Below are 17,080 nucleotides of genomic sequence, written 5' to 3'. Positions count from 1 at the left end.
CTGAACTAGTAAACAGGTAAACAGCTTTGGAGGTGCTGTGATCCAGAATACACTGTGAGAGAGAGCTGACAGCAATTGCTGATGAAGTAGATTCAGAGAATGAATTGTTTTAGTCATTGATTAATGATAGTAGCATTCATTGATTTGGGAATAAAAGAGAAAGAAGAAACTTTAGGAGGGAAACACAAAAGGTTTTTTTGTTAGGTTCATTTAATATGACTATTTGATGGCTAAGTGGAAATGCCAAGTAGGCAAGTAAGTTTCCAAATCTAAAATCATGAGTTTAGGGCCATATCTATAATTCTGGGAGCCATCAACTTAGATAGTTTTTAATGCCAATTTGCCAAAAGAAAATAAAAATGCATGTAAAAATCAATGAACCAGGGACTTACGCTGAGGGGTTCCAGCATTTGGAAGAGAACAGAAGGAATTTCAGCCAAGGAAAATGGAAAAAAATAGGCAAACAGGGCAGAGAAAACGTGGAGGAGTGGGTGTTCCTCAAAACTTATGATGAAGGTGCTTTAAGGACAGTGGGCCAACTGTAAAATGCTTCATGAAACTGAGTAAGATGAAGAGAGAACAAATGACCAAATTTGCTAAGACAAATGTCTTTTGTGACCTTGATAAAATAATTGCAGTAGGGTTTAGGGACTAAATCTTGATTAGGATATTTTAAAGGTAAAAGTGTTTTAAAGAATTGACGAACTAAAGATGGACAAATCATTTGCTGATTTTTTTTATGTGAAGTGGAGATAGAAACAAGGCAGGAACTGGAGGTTGTGAGGTTGTACATGAATAAAGAGGATTTTTTAAGTCATTTTTGAGATGCAAAGTATTGCAGCATTCCTGTATATTGAAAGAGTAGTTCAGGGGAGAAGGAAAAGTAGGTGCTTATTTGAGGAGCAAATTCTTTCAGGAGGCAAAGATGGATGTTGTCTTGTGTGTAAATGAAGGGTGACAGGGAGCAAGAACTAATTCAGAAACAGGGGCAAGCAAAGCCAGCAGAGTCCATTCCACATAAGGAGAAAACACTCAAAAAGAGAAGAGTCCTTAATCAAGCCCCAGACATAAGTCCTGTCCTTGTAGCAAACTGAAGAGATAAACATAATCCAGAAAGTAGTGAAAATGGGAATTAAAAGAACAATTATCTTGCATGCATTTGGGGTAGATAGAGAGAATGTACTTGGGAATTAGTTACTTTCTATCTGATAAGATAAATAGTTTCCAGATCCCACTGGTGAGGCCAGATCTCTGTGGAGCAAACTTCATTCCACTGAGCCTTCCCCTGATAGCACTTTAGTATAAGCTGGAAAAGGATGGATGGGCAGAATGAGTTATCAGTAAGTATTGTTTGGATTTGCACTAATGCATAACTTATTTGCATTGATTAATATAAGCAAAGGTGTGACTATTGTAACACAAATTATATAATTGAATGGGTAAAAATCAGGCATTATTTCTAGTATCTGAGGCCAGTGAGTACAGAAGAGGTAGCAAGGAAAAACAAACTGGAGGTTTAGAAATCATTCTAAAGAGCACAGTCACAATGAGAACAACTAAAATCTCCTAAAATACATTACACATACTAAAGTTAATGCATATACTAAAGAAAAATATGCATTATGTTTCTACAAAATAATTAAAGCTGTTCAGTATTTTTAAATTTTAACATTTTCACTCTTTTCATTTTTAAAATTAAGAAGCATTAGGTAATCCAGTGTGAATAAGGCATTTACATACTGTTTAATAAATGATTATAAGTAAATGTCCTTGTAACTCCACAAGAGATAAGATATATAGTATTAAATTACCAAAACAGCCCTATCTTTTCACCCTATAATTCTGCCTATTTCTTTTCCCCTAAAAATAGTCACTGCTCTGACTTTTGTGATAATCATTAACATTTTTATAGATAGGTCATACATTGAAACATCTCTAATTCCTCTCCTCACATGCATACTGTTAAAGATAAAATCATTCAATTATACTTGTTAAGATATAGCAAGGCAGACACTATTCAGGACCATCCAATAAGTGTGGAACAATGGCCATGGGATATTGTGATGGAGGTAAACAGAAACTGGGCTCAAGTATAAAGAGTATGGGGAAATGGGAATTTATAGACTAGAAACATGGTGGATGTGAATGGATAGAAATTACTAAGAGGAAATATCAAGAGTAAATGAGTCTTATTGTACTCACCTAACAACATTTTTGCAGGATGATCAGATATCACCTGAGGATGGTGGGAAATGAGAAACCTGATCAGATATCAAGGATGATCAGATATGAAACGTGTGTTATGTGTATGTGTATATGTGTGTTGGGGGGGGGTTCTTGCTAAATTGACTTAGTTGAATTCTTTGAGTTCCATCTTTGGATGAGTTTTTAAGGAAGTGCATAGATGGGTCTTGAGAAGGTTCAGTTGCCTGACTAAAGCAAAGAATTTTTTTGTCAGCATGCACATACACATTCACCTACCCCAGTGTATTTCTCCCTCCTTCAGTGTTTTTCCCTTTTTGTTACTATTTCCCCTTATGGAACATAGCAACCTACCTTTGTCTTGAAATGAGAATTTTTAGTAGCTTTTCCTTAGGGTTGTGTTTTGGAAGACTGGAAGGGCAGAAATGAGTATATAGCAACATCAGGCTGGCAATTGCTCTGATGTAAACCTAACCCCATTATTCAGCTTCCCCTTGGAGAAAAGCCACCAAAGACCTGTTTATATATGAACTTCCTTCCCAAAGACTTTAAGACCTTAAGGAATTTAAGACTATCTATAGAAAAACTGTATAACTGGTGAAATTAACTTGTCTGCCACCTACATCCTTAGCCTTTCACTTTGGTAGGTGGTACCCTAGATGTGTTGCCTGACTCTAGCAGGTGACCACTCCTTCCTGAGTCCTGCGAGTTTTTAACTTAATATTCTACACTTATTATCCAACATTTGCCTACATTGTTGTCCATCTCTTAACTTCCTGAAAGTCAGAAATAACAATAACAAGACTAACATTTACTGAGAGTTTCACTCTAAGTCAATATGGAAAAATCATCAATAATTGCCTATTTTGCTCGATGCTCCATATCATTAAATGCATTATATCACTTGATCTTCACATTAACCATACAAGATAGATCTCACTGTTTTATCTGATTTACAAATTGAAGCCCAAGGCAATACGGTTAGTCAATATCAGAAAGAATTTTGTTCCAGTTCTAACTTACTGGAATATCCATACAGTACTCTCTCCAATTACAGAATATGCTACTGCTATTCATTGACTAATTCAAACTCAAGTATTAGCAACAGAAATTTTACAATTGGTAGGATTTGAGGACAGTAAGTTGGCTATTGTCTTCTTAAATTTTTAAACATAAATAGGTCTTTTAATACATATATGTCAGGATTCTTATAGTAGCTATAATGAATAGAAATTGTTCACTTTACACCTGAGGATTTATTGCCTCAAGTTATTCATCAAAGGCAAGTTTAGAAGTATGGGTAGAAATTCTATAAAATAAAAATATATCAAATAATGTTGAATGAGATTTTAAAATGGTAAGATTAAGAAACCCAGGCATTGTGAACAATACAGACTTTTCTTTTAATGTGCACAGATTAGAAGTTCTGAGGGGTCTTCCCACAACAATAACACTAGACTCTAGGTAAATTATAACACACAACTTTGTAAAATAAAATTTTATTCTTGCAAATAAGGAAAGCAAGTATATATGGGCAATAAAACAAAACAGAAATCAACCAACCAGCCACCAGCAGCAGCAGCAACAAAAAGTGAAACCAATAAATAAAGAATTGACCTATGGATAAATACCAATGCCCATACCAAAATGGAAAAAAATGGTTCTTTTCTCTCACTGAGGATAGGGAAGAGGGTCATGAGACTCCCACATTGGTTTTGTACCTAATAAATGAGGTAGATTAGTCCTGGACAGATTCCATCCTTCAGCTCCTGGGTGAAGTGAGTAATAACTGCCTCTGGAGTAAATATTGCAAACTTTCAACTTTAAAATATTAAATTTTGATATAACACTTGTGAATTATCTTGTATACGTTGAAATAGGCAACACGAATAGTTGCAAGAAACAAATAACTTTTTTTTTTGGCAGTGTTGGGGTTTGAACTCAGGGCCTCACACTTGTTAGGCAGATACTCTGCCACTTTGAGCCATGTTTCCAACCCTTTTTGCTTTAGTTATTTTCTGAATACCTAAATTTTCTGAATACCTAAATTTTCTGTATACCTAAATTTTCTGAATAGCTGAGAATTTTCCAAATATTCATAAAGTGATACAATAATCATATATTCCCCACTTGTTGTAAAAAAAAATTAGTTCATTTTTTAAAATCCACTCCTAGGCATATTTTAGTAGATTGGTAGAACAGTAATCAAAAATGGAAAATTTTGAAAGCACATATGGCATGTGTGTGAGAGAGGGGTGGGGAGAGAGAGAGACCATGTTTAATATGTACAAATAAACAAAAAATTGAAAATACATTCAGACAAAATGAGATACAGAAATTAAAAAGAAAATTTGGAAGAAACCTACTGGAATTGTAGATATAAAAATTTAATTATCAAAATAAAAGCAGTGAATGAGTTAAAGATTAACCACAAGTGATAGGCTTTAGAAGAGAGATGAGGAAATCATCTGAAGTTCTGTGAGATAAGTAGAGATACAGGAGTGAGGGGGGAAAGGATGAAGGAGACCTAGCACTTGGTATGCAAAGGTCTGATGAAAGACCAAGAATGAAGAGAGAGAAAAAAAATGGGTTGGAGAAAATGTTTCAAGAACTGTTAGCAGAGAACTCTGCAAAACCAATGAGAGGCAAGAAGAAAAAAGGGGGATTCAAGATAGCAAATAAACCCAAGTTAGAGGAGACAGTTGAAAATGGGCTCCTCATCACAAGCAATGAAAGTCAGAAAACAAAAAACTTATTTTCAGTATAGAAACAGAAAATAAGACATCTTACAATCAATGCCTGCTGAAAATATATTTCAGGAAAAAAGAGAGTAGGTAAGATCTCAGAAACCTTGTCTTCCTTCAACAGATCCTAAGAACAGAAATTCTGGAAGACTCATTTTAGGCAGAGTGCAATAACCTCAGAGAGATAGCTTGAGATGCAATAGCAAAGAAAATGGTCAATAAGGGGATGAATATAAAGAAAATAGATTAAATATAATATTGTGTGAGTTTTTTAAAATAGAATTAAAATATATATTATAATAGCATATAAATCAAGAGTTAGATGAATGAAGCTAAACATGAATGAAGCAAGATAGGCAGGATTTCAGGAATGGCAGAATCAAAGAGTAAACAAAAATCCCCAGTAAAACAACCTGTGAAAATTTTTTTTAAATCATTTAAAATACCTAGAAATTATCCCAAGGACATATGGTGCATGGTGAAATCTTCATTAAGGAAAATCTATTAAGTATAAGTAAAAACAATGAGACTCTATAGTGTTTAAACTATATCCTGCTCCTTTAGGTCTCTTACCCAATTTCTGTGTTAAAGAAGTTATGGTCACACTAGGCAGATGAGGGCAATAAGATAGGAGCTCCCTTCTCCATAGATGATAGTGCATGCCTCAGATTTATCTCAGGAGGGACAAACTGCCAGTATTACAGGCAGTTTTTTTGTTTTGGTTTTGTGTTTTTGTTGTTGTCATTTTGGGACAAAAATCTCCCTATATTTACCAAGCTGGACTTGAACTTGTGATCCTCCTGCCTGTACCTCCTGACCGCTGGCATTACAGACATGAACTACCATGCCTGGTTTCTAGACTTGATTGCAATGACACTTCTTCCTTCCTTCAGTAGCCTCCATCCAGGGTACAGGCTCTACTCCAGGCATTACAAACCAAGAATATTGAGGCTCTGACTGCTTCTAAGGCTTACATGTAGTATAAAAGTTCCACGCAAAGAGGAGAAAGCTGAAAAAGCCAGAAGCTGCCACTACCTTCAGGGTCCGTACATAGAGAGGGAAGTTGACTCCAGGAAATTAAGTTCCCTGCATAGCTGCCGAGCAGTGCAGAAGGGGCTCTACCCAGGAAGAAGGTCAGGCAGCTGTCTAAGGGAACAGACTTTATTTGTGACACAGTGTGAACAATTCCATACCTAAGGATGTTGTTGAAAACAATGAGACTTTTCACGGAGAGCTACCAAGAAAAGGCTAGCAGATTCATGATACAAGCAAAACAGCACAACAGCACATCAGTAAGAACAGGCAGGATGATCCCTCTTGGAATTGCAGTCAACAAAAGGGTCAGAAAGGTTGAGTGAGTGCTCTGGGTTGCATCCATGGGGAAGTAACCAGAGCAAGGCATATTTGAAAGGATTTCCCAAGTTGTACACAGACCCATCAACACAGGGCAAGAACCTCACTAGCACATGGTCTTAAATACAACCTCTGAACAAACACTGAATGACAGGAACGAAGACTTAAAAACAAAATCACACTTCTCTGGAAATCTATAGACTGTGTGCATGCTTAACACTGTGTCCTCTAGAAGTCAGAGAGAAACTGCTAAGTCACTCAACTCCAAAAAGTGTCAAACAGGAAAATACAAACTCTCTGAATCATGGTAGCAGCTTCAAAGACACATGTACATCCAGTAATAAGTGATAAATGTCATATTAGCAAAATAAAATTAAACAGAGTAGAACCTTTGATAAATAAACATCATATGCAATCCAAGGAGCCACCTCTAGATAAAAAGATAAAGCTCAGCTTAAAAGGTAAATCCAAGAAAAAAATATGACCAAGGATACTGAAATACTTATCAGGAGATGATTAGAATGGATGCTGAGTGTCAGTCCAATAGACCACTTACAAAGAGGATGCTTGTACAATCACACATGTTCTTGGAGCAGTCACAAATATCAGTCCTGAGCTGGAGGTGCTATCTGGACCTGGGCTCCTGGGCCTTTGACAAATGAGAGTGATAGAAATATCAGAATTGATTATCTCAGCAAAGGAAAGTGAAAATGGGATCAGGGACAACTCCAGGATGAAGTTTTGATTAACACCAATGTTTCAAGAGCCCAGAGAAAATAAACTAGTGAAAGAGACTAAAGAAGGGCATTCAGAGAAACAAAACGAAGATCCAGATAAAAAAAGAGCCAAAGAACGTAAGTGAGAAAAAGCATCTTAAGAAGTTCAAATATGGAACAGGAGCTTCTGAAATGTGCTAGTAACCAAATGGAATGTTATATTTGGAAGACATCTTATAAATAATTTTCTCCAGTCTCCTTACTACAAAGATGAGGAAACTGAGTCCCAAAAGAGTTAAGCTCTTATTGTGAGTGAGAACATGAAATGCAGCAAGGATCTTACAGTAAGGATTTGAAGGATTATGAAATCCACTAACAAGCTGAATGGAAGTGAACCAATTATTTCATCTCTGTGTATTCAACCATAGAAAATAGAAGTTTGGTTGGAGGATTATGGCCTTAAGGGATTGTTTTTTACATTCCTTCTTTATAAGTTTCTTGAAGGCAGGGAACACTAGTGCTTTATTCTCCTTTGCATTCACAGTATTTTTAACATACTGCTTGGCTCATATATGCATTCAGTAAATATTTCTTGAAAGAATGAAGGAAATCTTGGCATTGTAACTCACTATCTAGCATCACAAGGTGTTTCCTTACTCTAGCTACTTCTTAAGGTTATATTGTCAGTAGAGGTGGTATGGAAAGAGCAGCATCTGTTCCACCAGGTTGGAGTGGCTATAGCAAGGCTGAACTCGACTGTCTCCTAAAGCCATATGAGTGACCCCATAAAAATGTAGTTTCATATATTGCTGCCCTTCTGTTCAGACCACAGTTATTCTTCCTACATCTGTTTGCAATCACTCATGCCACCATTCCTTGTGAGGTTAACTGAACAAAAGGCTACAGAGTGGTATGTGGTGTAAATTCTTCAACTCCTTGTGCTTTTCACTCCACTGAGCATAATTCAGCCTTTTAAAACAATGCAATTTCCTGATGCTCCATCAGAATTTGCAAAGGCTGCTTCGAATCACCCCATCACTCCTAATCTTCCACCACCCCAACCTGCCCCCACCACCGATTAAAAGAGAAAACAAAACAAGTGCTTCAATTCCAGATGGTCAGTATGTTTGAGGATTTGGTTTATTTTCATTTTTATAGTGAATAAAACAAATGGAAGTTATCCAATGCACAAATCTGAGTCTTGAGTCTTTCTTCCGTTGACTTACCAAGAACCCCACACTAATTAAAAAACAAAACAAAACAAAACACTGAAAGAGTATCCAGATAGAATGAATTCTGGTTGAGAAATCAGAGAATGTCAGAATTTGAAGAGCTGAAGGTGCATAAAGGATTATTTAGTGTGGCATCCTTACTTTATATAATAAAAACTCAAACCAAGAGACTGGAAAAATTTGCCCATAGTCTCTTGAGATAGAACAAAATTTAGCATCTCTTTGATATGGTATTTCTTCCCTTAATTTAAAATGGTGTGAATTTTAAACAAAATGTAATTCATATGCTTTTGATTGGGTTACATTCACTGAATCCAAAAATCATTTTATTCCAGGCCACCCTCTTCAGTCTCCCTCTGAGTCTCTTTATAACCACCCTCTGAGTCTCTTTACAGGTATTTAAGACTTTTGGAAATATGAAGTGGTGTTTTTGACAAGGCAATGTAAAATCCCTTTGAATTGTGGGTCTTGGAGTAAGAGAGAAGAGAGAAAGAGAGGAAGAAGGAGAGAGGCAAAGACACAAAGACAGATACAGAGTTGGATAGGGGCAGTAGAAGGGAAATGAGAATAAATGTTAATATTTAATATTTAAGTATTATCTTTCCGTAAACAAAGCTGTGGTTTCTTGTTCCTATTGTCCCCTAATAAAGTCTGGCATATGAGGCACTGTGTCTTCTAGCTTAAGGTGAGGAAAGTTTTAAGAGTTAGAACACCTTTTTACCAGATACAATCATTGGCCATTTGCTTCTGTAGAAGAGAGTGGTTCACAGAAGAGAGCAACCACAAAGTGACTGCTTGAGCCCTTGCATGTTGCCAAGCATAGCTTTTGGTTAGGACCTGGGCTCAAATAATCACTTCTTTTCCTCCAGGTTCACTTATGAATCATAACAAACTCCTGATAGCTCTAATTAAATAGTTTCCTCTATCTGCCATCCTGGAACTTAGAAATATCCAGCTCAACTGAGCTGTATTTGTTGTGCTAGAAATAGAAAAGTTTACCTACCTCTCATAAGAGTATGTGGAGACTAAAGCAGAGATTGATAGCCAGGCACTGGTAGCTCAGGTCTGTAATTCTACCCACTCAAGAAGCAGAGATAAAGAGAATTGTGGTTCAAAGCCAGCCTAGGCAAATAGCTTGCGAGACCCTATCTCAAACAAACCCATCACAAAAATGTGCTGGTGGAGTGGCTCAAGGTGTAGGCCCTGAGTTAAAAAAAAAAAAACAAAAAAAAAAAACAAAGATTGACTTTATGATTGCATTAGATACAGTCAAAGACATTTGGAGGACATGATCACCATGCAAAGGTCTGGTGTCTGAAGGTGTTTGTGAATGTGAATGTCAGGAGATAAAGTGAACCATGTACCCATTGCACTATAGTGACACTGTCACCACCTTCCACTGCTGAGCTTTCTTATTCATTATGACTCCAAATGAATACTTGTTGGCTATCACCAAACTATTTATTAATGCCTTGGACTTCAGAGATCCATTTGTCACTGATATGGAGCCACAGGGAAATACTGTTGACAAAACCCCATGGATACTACTATATTGTGGCATCTTTTCCCCTTTAAGACCTCCCTGATTTCACCTGGACACAGAATAATGTATGGGAAGAAGACATAAATGGTGTTCAGAATTCTGCTAGGGCAAGTGTTTTCTGATCAGAAAAGGAATATTATGGTTCTCAAGGGTAGATAGAAGAATAAGGCTGTAGTCTGTCTACCAAGTGGGTTCCCACCTGAATGCTTCCAATACTACTACTGTAGTTTCAAGGAGAAAAAGGTCAAGATTGGAGAAGTCAGCAGTATTGCAACTTTAGTGTCCAGTTTCAAAATGAAGGCATGGGGGATGCTAAACATCCAGCAAAGAAGAGGGTTAGGGGCAGCTGGAAAGGGTATTCTATCCTTTACTCTTTTACTTACAGACTATTTGATATTTATCCTTAACCAAGCAGATTTCTCAGTCTGAGCACAGTTGACATTTTGAGCCAGATATTTCCATGTTGTTGGAAGCTGTCCTGTGCATTTCAAGAGATGTTTAGGAGCATCCTGGTCTGTGTTTTGCCAGTAGCAAATCTCATTTCTCAATGATGTGACAGCCAAAACCATCTCCAGATATTGCCAAATGTGCCCTAGGAGTAAAACTGCCCAAGGGAGAGGCAGTAGTCCAAAAAATTCAGATGCATTTTACATGAACTGTAAATAAACAACAGTTCAAATCGAAAGCTGTGATGTGTAGATTTAGATCAAAACTAGTTGCAGCCACCTCCCTTCCTGTTGCTTGACAGTCACCAGGCTCCAGGTACATTCATGCCAGAGACCTACTCTGTTCCACCTGTTTTTTTCAAGGCTTATACAGATACATACATACTTCTCTGTATAAACTTGAAGTCCTCATCTTGGTTTGAGAAGATTTACAGAGGGACACAAACAAAAAATGCACAGATAGGTAGGGAGAAGTAAGCAAGGGAAAGGACAAAATTTGTAAAAGCAACAATAGACTGAGGGTGTTGAGAAAATATGTCTCTCTCTCTCTCTCTCTGTCTCTCTCTCTCTTTCCTGGGCATTCTCAAGTCATTCTCCATCTGAATCTGGTTTTCATTTGCACGCCCCCTCAGCCATGAGACTAGTTTCTTCTCATAGATAATTTGACTTGATTACTTTCTGAAAGGGCAGACAGACCGAGGAGCCCTGCACTCATTTACTTGTCACTCCCAGCACTGGCTTAATTTGGGTTGAGCTGCACCTCCCCCTACCAGGAACGATTGTGAGCCTGGACTCAAACTCTCCTGGGAAGAGCGGGGAGGACCTGGGCTGCTACCCTCTCTCTCTCTCAGAGTTAAGTAAGCAGGCCTTTGCATGTAGAAAGGTTGACACCATTTGACAGAAAAGGAATGGTAGCTAAACAAATGGCTAAAATAGTTGCTTCTCTACCAGGATTGATTTTGGTTCTTTCCCTTGATATCAACCCCAGCTAGAATATAAAATAGTTAAAATGAGAATAGTTAAAAAGTTGTTGACATGGTGAGCACAAGAACACCTAGTTTGTACTTTTTTCTTGTACCTCTCATGACACAGGCACAGCCCTGGGACATAGAGGTGGTTGATAAATATTTATTAATTGTCATATTGGGTAGGACTCATTCTAATGAAGAATTGTGAGTGGTGTCACATTGTCCAAAAATGTTACTCTGTAAACTCTGAGAATGTTCATATTTTATTATACTATAGGAAAATGTTATAGGACAAAATCCTTTAAAAATAAATGATTTATAGTGATTTCACTATAGTTCTATTTCACTTCTCCATTCTCTGACTTATTTAAAAAGACTGAATTTTTATGCAGCTTTCCAAAAGTTCCAACTTTCAGTTAACTTTCCCTTTTCTAATTACTACTGGGTCTGTTTTATAAACTAGTAGTTATAAACTGGCAAGTATTTTTTTAACCAATAAGGTGGTTTTTGATGCATTTTTATTTTACATAAATGTATTATGTCAAAACCTATCATTTCTGGTTCTTTACACATTCAGATATCTCTTATGGTTATGTTTTCCTTTTTAATCTTTCTTTCTTTTTCCTAGAGCAGGGATTGAACCCAAGAATAAGCATTCACTCCACACACTGTGCTACAGGCCCAGCTCTTTTATCCACTTTAAATCTAATGTTCTACACACTTAATGTTTCTTAGCTCCTGTTTGAAATAGCCTGGCTTGTTTTCAATATATAGCACATTAAGTATGTGATTCCATATTAATTGCCATTTCTAGTGTTACCAATGGTCAACAATAGCCTGTTATGATGGCATATGCCACCTCAGTACTCAGGAGGCAGAGGCAGTAAGATCACAAGATCAAGGTCAACCAGAGCTAAATAAATGAGATCCTGTCTCAAAAAAAAAAAAAAAGCCAACAATGAACAACTTCATACAGGGTTCAACCTATAACGTGCTGTTCATCCTCTGTTTTGAGATTAGGAATGCATTCTACCTACTTCATTAATAGAAAGGGCGCAATTCATAGTAGGTACTTAGTAGTTCCTTCTTTATTAGGACTTCAAAAAGACTCTTGTTGTTTGAACTTTTAAATTTGCTCATATCTGTAGGAGAGAGTAGAGGACCATGGCCAAAAGCTTGGGACTTAGAATGAGACACAGTTTGATTTGAGAACTTGTTCAAGTCTAGGTGATTGCAATAGCAATATTGTTCTCATAGAGTTTCTGAAAGATTTGCTGTGTGCAGAGCCAATCTCAAAGTCTCACCTATTCTCAGCGCTTGATAGATGATGGTTATTATCAGCATCACATATCTATTACTCTTAATAGTTAATTATGACATAAAACAAATACATAATGGAAAAATTTGCATCACACAAAACTCCAGAGACTAAAAATTCCAAGTTAGATTATTGAATACCTTTTTTTTCAAGGATGTATGTTGTCTGTGCATCCATCTGTGAGTGAATGTGTGTGTGTGTGTATGTGCTTTGTGTTCATAGTATATGTATAGGAATGGTTTCTTGCATTCAAATTTTAGTTTAACATATTACTTCAATTTGACAACTGAAAAAAAAAGTGACAGTAAGTATGATTGGGAAAAGAAATTCAAGGTTGAGAAATACCCAGACTCTGTCACATTCTGTTGGCTCAAGGTTGTGAAAATTGAGTGTAGAAATGCTGCTTTCTTTTTTCTTCTGGCAAATGCAAAGGCCAAAGCTCAGAACTGTTGGGAGTGACAGCCCAATTAATCAGGCTTCATGCTTCAAACTAGGGACTGAGTCTGCCTGGTATTTCAAAAATTTTAAATGACCCCTTTGTCCTTAGTAGTGCCAAAATGAAATTCCAGTGGAATCACTTGCTTCTTGGCACCAGGTATCCAACCAAAAAAATGTGAGACAAAAAGTTCTTTGGAAAAAGAGGCCAAGCTGTGCTTTTGTTTCTTCCAAAAAGAAAGAAGTAAAAGATGTAATTTTATTGAAACACAGCAGGTTTATCAAAATACGCTATGTGCCTCTGGCAGGTATCTCTCTAAGAACAACTGAATCCAATTAGACTTACGAATGTTGACTGCCTCCCTCACATGCCAGAAGAAAAGTCTGTAATAGACTCCTAAGATGGAGAACAATGAGAAATCTTAGTCTTATTCAAATTTCCTTCTCTTCCACTTTCAGGATTTTTTTCACTAGATGGAAAACAATTTTTTAATCACATAGAGAACAAGACAACAAAGGCAGATACAGATAGGGTGAAAATCATGTCTTATGTCCTCACCAAGGTCCCTCACCCTAGGGACAGTGACCTGCAACTCTCTTTCTCCATTGCTAATATCAGCTTAGAGATACATCCTGCTTTACAAAGTTCACACACTACTTCTAGACATTTTATTTCAATTGCTCCTGACTATATTACTGTGAAATAGTCAGGACAAATATCATGGCATTTTATGAGCACGGAAATTGACTCTAAAGGAATTTGGTTTAAAGTCACAAGGAATTGAGCCTCCTACTCAGGGCTCTTAACTCCAAATCTATTTTGTGCTAACATGGAATGGAATTATGTGAAAAGACACATGACAGAAGACAGCAATGTTAAATAATTTATCTGAATTTATATAGTCATCTCAGATTAAATAACTTCCCTGGAATATAAGTGATTGATAATCAGGGTTCTTTACTGCTGTCTAAAGAAAAGGTCACCACTGATGCTCTGTAACTTAAACACGAAACAGGTAAAATATGCTTGGTCCAATCACTCACATGCTTAGTGAATTGTTTTAATCACTTATTATGTTCTTGAAAATCTGACTGAACATTCTATGTACATTTAAAATTTAGCTTGTTTGAACTCTATGGGTTAAATATCATTAATCCATTTTTTGGTGGTACTGGGGTTTTGGACTCAGGACCTTGAACTTGCACCCCAGCTCTACTAATCCAATTTTTTCACATGAGAAATTGAGGCTTTGCAAGGATAATTAAGTACCTAAATCACATTGCTAAAGAGCCAATGTAGAATGTGTAGTGATTTGAGGTTTTGTAGGTATTTATGGCTTGACCCAAATCTTAGCCTGGATGAAGGCAAAAGAATATTCATGGAGTAAGAGTTAAAACCCAGTTGTGGTCCTATTCCAAAGTTCATACTTTGTCTTCTGCTGTCTAGTTTCTATAACATAAAGTTTACTAGGGCCTAAGTTTTTCCTTTCTTTGAATAGGAATAACAAGACTCCCTTGTCACACATAGCAGTAGCCCTCTTCAACACACATAGCCTTTTTACTACTACAGTCTCAACTTCATTCAACTTCTTTATAAATTCTGCACAGGTAGCTATAGACCCCACCTCATGCTTACAGTTCTATGTTAATCCATATAGAAGTAAAAAATAATACAGTATTCTGAAGTATGGTGGATTGGATCATCACAGCCTACTTTAGAGTGTAAATTTCCTAAGACATGCTTTATTTAAAACTGAAAAAGAAGGATCAATTTTAAATGCTTTCCACTGCCAAATGCAGCTTCTAATCCAATGACACAATCGGAGACTAGTCAGTTTCTGGAATCCCTGATTAGTTGATTTCCTCTGTGGAGCCCCCAAAACAGATCAAAACAGATCTAGTTAAACTCAGTTCTCTGGATCTCTTTGACTCATGCCTGGTTCCATGTCTTCTTTCTCTCTCTCCAGGAACGACACCTCTACTCTTCTTTCCTACCCAGTTGATCTTCTTGATAAGTTGAGTACCTGGTAGCCCTGAAAGTGCCTGCTCCATGTCCAATGTGGTCATCTTGGTGGTTCTCCCACAATTATTTCTTATGACTTGCCTTCATAGAATATGTGTGCTTGCCTTCCTATATCTCTAGAAACATGAGAAAAGCATCATTCCAAATGGCTATAGAGCAGACTTTCCCAAAGTATATAAGCATGCAAAGCAGAACAAGTTTCTACTCAGGTGCTCTATCACTTGAGGCATGACCCAGTCCATTTTTTTGTTCATTATTTTTCAGACAGAGTTTCACATTTTCACTCAGGGCCAGGCTCAGACTGCAGTACTCCTACCTATGCCTATTCCTAGCTGGGATTACAGAAATGCATCAGCATGCCTGTTGGTTAAGATGGGATCTTGCTAACTTTTTGTCTGGGCTGTCCTTGAACCATGATTCTCTAGATCTCTGTTCCCTCGTGGCTACAATTACAGGTGTGAGCCATTGTTCTCAGCCTAAGTGGAATTTAAATTGTCTTCTTTATTCTTTTCATGTTTTCAGAAATGTCTATAATTATTTTTAAAATGAACGAAGTTCTTAAATGAAATGAGGAAAAGAAGGCTTCAGGAAAAAATTGAAATTCTTATTATTAACTTCTTCATGTCTGAGTTTATCTTGCTTGTCTCATTCATATACTTTATGTTTCACTGCTTTCTGAATATAATTTGCTTTTAATTCCATGTAAAAAAACTTGGTGATTTTTAAATTTTGCACACTTACTCATGCTATGTTGTATTCTAAAACATCACATAAATGATGTGTACTAACCTATGAGACTATTGTCCTTTAATGGCTTAGTTGTGGGTATTGTCCTGAACTTGAGACTTGCCTCAACCAAAGGCACTATCTGCTTTCTGCTTACATCCAGTTTGGTGGAGAACACATACTCTATGCCAGATTCTTGAAACATAATTTGACTTCGACTGATTTTTTTTAGAAAAAAATTTAGAAAATTAATTTAGAAAAAAATTTAATACATTTTTATGTAATTAAGTGAACTATCCCTCTGCAATGTTCTGGATAAAAAAAGAGTGTTCCACTGGAGATCATCATACAGTGAAATAAACCAGACTCAGAAAGACAAATATTGCATGTATTATCCTATATGTGGAATCTAAACTTAAGAAAGAGATACAAATGTAAAAGGGGGACATCTTGGGTAGGAAACAGCAGGAGAAAGGAAAGGAAAAGGAGAGGGTGATGCTGGGGGAATATGGTCAAATAATATTATTTCCAAGTACGAAAATAGCATAATGAAACAAATAAAAAAATTTAAAAGAGGAGGGAGAAAGGGGAATAAGAAAGAGTAATAGAGACAGTGAATATCATAAAAGTACATTAAATGAATGTGTGGAAAAAATCACAATGAGTCCCCTTTGTATAGTTAATTAATATACACTAATTATTTTGATTGTCCACTGGGTAATCAAACACTCACGTGTTCTTATCAATAGGAAGTCCAGAAGCTGCAACCCACTATACTCATAATTTCTCTGATGCTTACTCATGTCTGAGGATAAGAAATACAATCAGATTCAAACCTTACTCCATGGCTTTCCTGCATCATCAGAGCTCAGACTGCCAACCAATGACCCAGATAGCATTGATAAAAATATTTTTACTGTACAGAAGTCATAGGTGTTACATTGATGACATTTCTTGCAGTACTGAATATTCAGGAATGAGTTATCAATTCTCCATTTAGGGAAAGTAGAGCTAAAATAGTTAGGATCTCAACTTGAAACTCTTTCAATTTCCACATTTAGTAAGGAGAGCTCTTGGAATTGATGAGAGACCTTCTTGGTAAGTTTTGAGAAAACCACTGATGTCAAAGTTGGAGAGATAGGTGAAGGCAGAAAACCATAGCTTCCTAGAGAGGCAACCTAGAAACAGAAGCCCACTTTGGAGCCAGTACCATGGTAAAAGAATTTGAATTATGATTTAAAAACTTCTGTGGACAAGTTTAAAGGTTAAAACCCCAAGAGTTAAGAGAATTTTCAAACTTTCTTATCTTTTACTTATAGGAGCCTTATCAGGTTGTTAGGGTGAAAATTAGAGAAAAGAGCCTTCTTGTTTCCT

The sequence above is a fragment of the Castor canadensis genome, chromosome 2 (assembly GCF_047511655.1).
Source record: "Castor canadensis chromosome 2, mCasCan1.hap1v2, whole genome shotgun sequence".
Classification (NCBI taxonomy): Eukaryota; Metazoa; Chordata; class Mammalia; order Rodentia; family Castoridae; genus Castor; species Castor canadensis.
Note: the sequence above shows the minus strand (reverse complement) of the source record.